The sequence below is a fragment of the Phoca vitulina genome, unplaced genomic scaffold, assembly GCF_004348235.1.
Source record: "Phoca vitulina isolate PV1807 unplaced genomic scaffold, GSC_HSeal_1.0 scaffold83, whole genome shotgun sequence".
NCBI classification, from domain to species: Eukaryota; Metazoa; Chordata; class Mammalia; order Carnivora; family Phocidae; genus Phoca; species Phoca vitulina.
The window spans coordinates 2646730-2649677 of NW_022589786.1; the positions used below are offsets into that span (position 1 = coordinate 2646730).

The 2948-nt window shown below is 50.7% G+C and overlaps 1 pseudogene; it reads left to right on the top strand.

Moving 5' to 3' along the window:
* Nucleotides 1-694: 694 nt before the first annotated feature.
* On the top strand, nucleotides 695-2702 carry LOC116626126 (annotated as a pseudogene).
* Nucleotides 2703-2948: the final 246 nt, after the last annotated feature.

Genomic DNA, 2948 nt, shown 5'->3' on the forward strand with positions numbered 1-2948 from the left:
TCCATCTGTCTGGGGCAGCTCTCGGCACATGCTGCTTATCACGTCCGACCCGTGGAGGATCTCGGTTCTGTTCAGACATCAATCGGGCAGAGCCTTTGGCGGCGGCTGCCTTTTTGATGTGGTCAGATGTGAAAGGGTCAGCGTCTTGAAAGTCTGACAGTTTACTGCAAAAACTCTCCCTTTTTAAAGGGATTTAATCAGTCTTGAGGCTTTGCAGACATCCCCTGGTTCTGCGGGTCATCGGTTCTGAGTGTCGTCAGCCTGTGCCGGTTCCGGCGTATCTGGTCTTGGCTGCAACGCCCTTGGCTGCTGGGGTCACTGCTCGACATGAGTGACTCCAGCTTGCTCTGTACACCACCTTTCTCCCTCCTTCCCTCCCTCCCTCCCTTTCCCAGGATCCATCCTCAGAATGAGACAGAACCCAGGAATATTGTTTGAGTCCCTGGATCCAGCCATGCCTAAAGCGGAATCTACCTGTGGACTTTTCAGTCACATGAGCCAATGAATTCCCCTTTGTTTTGAAACCACTAAGAGTTGAGTTTTTTCCATCCCTCTCCATAAAAGAGTGTTGTGTGAAAACACCCTAAACTGTACCACACATGGTCTCATTCCCTTTCCACAACACTTTGTATACAATAGATACCTATATTTGCATGAGAACAAAAAGCACCAGACTCAGACCCAGACCCCGAGGATGGTGATGGAGCAGAGCAGTCCCACGCACCACAATCCCTCCCCTAAAGTTCTGTGGACCCTGCCCAAGTTCTGCCAGGTGGGCAGACAGTAATGACCCTGCTTACAGGTGGAGAAGCGTGGCTCCCAGTCACCCAGCAAGTTAATGGCATAGCTTGGAGGAGAACTTGGCCTCCTGGCTCCGTTGCCATCTAAATCATTTACCCATCATCAAAGGAGAATGTCGGGCTTGGCTTGCACACACACACAATAACCAGGACACAAAAGGGAAAAATGGTGGTGGCAGGAAATCGGTCATGGTTGGGAAGAGACAATTATCTTTTTTAAAATCCCAGGACAGAAAGAATAAAGAAGCAAATTTGAGTGGGACAACCTTGTAGAACAAATTTATGAATTACCAGTGTGTGGCCCCAGATTCTAGAGAGTGGTGATGACTGTGAACACTGCAGTGTTTGTTGAGTGAATTGTGGATGGCGGAAGGTTTTGATTAGCTGTGGCTGTCACCCAACAAGTCAGTAAGGCCAGGATCTGACTCCCATCTCCTGGTTTCTAAGGATAGTGCTGTTCTTAGTACCCCAGTTTCATGTGCTCAGTGGTGTGAATTTTACCAGCTGCAAAATGACCAGGACTGAGAAGGCAAGTGGAAGATCTTGGATTTAGGTGGGGGATATGGTGGAATGGCAGAGCACCCATTCCAGCCTACCCCTAGAGTACCTTCATTAATGCAGAATCTAATAAGCTAAAAACATTTCCCAGAGCTCCTAGAGTTCTAGATGAACGTCATATCTCTGCTTCTTCATTGTAGCTGATGTCAAGTACCATCCTGTGGGTTTTCTGCAGCAATCTTCTACCCTTTATGGGCTGAGTTGTATTCCCCCAAATTCTTAGGTTTGAGTTTTAACCCCCCAACATGGCAGAAATTGACCTTAATTGGAAATAGGGTCATTGCCGATGTAATTAGTTAAGATGAGGTCATACTGGAATAGAGTGAACCTTAATCAATATGACTAGTGCCCTTATGAAGAGGCGGAATTTGGAGACAGACACCCACAGGGAGAATGTCACATGAACATAAAGGCAGACAGCAGCCTGATGCATCTCAAGCCAAGGAACATCAAAGACTGCCAGCAAACCACCAGAAACTCTACGAGAGGCCGGGAACAGATTGTCCCTTGCAGCCTCCAGAAGGAGCCAACCCTGCCAACACCTTGCCCTTGGACTTCTAGCCTCCAGAATTTGAGACAATACGCTGTTGGTTCAGCCACCCAGCTCTGGTACTTTCTTACGGCAGCCCTAAGAAACTAATACAGGCAGTGTGCCCAATGGGCCCATGGATCTGTCTCTTGCTTCAACAGTGTTTAGACAGAACAGACCCAAGGATGCCCCTTCTTCCAGCCTCTGACCACCCTCCAACCTCTTTTCCAACCACAACCTTTGAGAACATCTTTACAGCCATCCTCTGTCTCTGGGACCAGCCAACACTGTATTTTGAGCTTAACTCCTTATTGCCAATGAACCATGAGCTTCCGAGAATTGTTCCACCAAGGTGGAGGCCACCGTCAACTGTCCGGTCAACATGCACCTGCAGGCCTCCTACACCTACCTCTCCCTGGGCTTCTACTTTGACCATGACGATGTGGCTCTGGATGCGGGCCACTTCTTCTATGAGCTAGCTGAGAAGTGCAAGGGCACCGAGCTCTTGAAGATGCAAAACCAGCACACTGGCTGTGCCCTCTTCCGGGACCTGCAGAAGCCATCCCAACATGCATGGATGCCATGGAAGCCCCATGGACCTGGAGGAAAATTTGAAGCAGGCCCTTCTGGAGCTGCATGCCTTGGGTTCTGCTGCACAGACCCCCTTTTCTGTGACCTGAAGAACCACTTCTTGGGTGGGGAGGTGAAACTCATCAAGAAGATGGTGACCGCCTGACCCACCTCTGCAGGCCGACAGGCCCCCAGGCGGGCTGGACGAGTATCTCTTCCACAGGCTCACCCTCAAGCATGACTAGGAGCCTCCAGAGCCCAGCGGCCTTGGAGGGGGCCCTCGGGCGTGCCCCTTCTGCCTGAGCCTCTCCCTGCAGCCCCTAGGCAGCTTTTAATCCACCCTGGAGCCCTCTCCCCAGCTGGAAACCAAATGGAAACATAAAGCTTTGGGGGGGAGGGGGGAGGAAGAAACTGGTAAAGGGCCTAATATAGAGCCCTTGCCGGCTTTGTGGGTAAGGAGGGGCAGCTGTGGAAGAGGTGAGGGTGGCTTC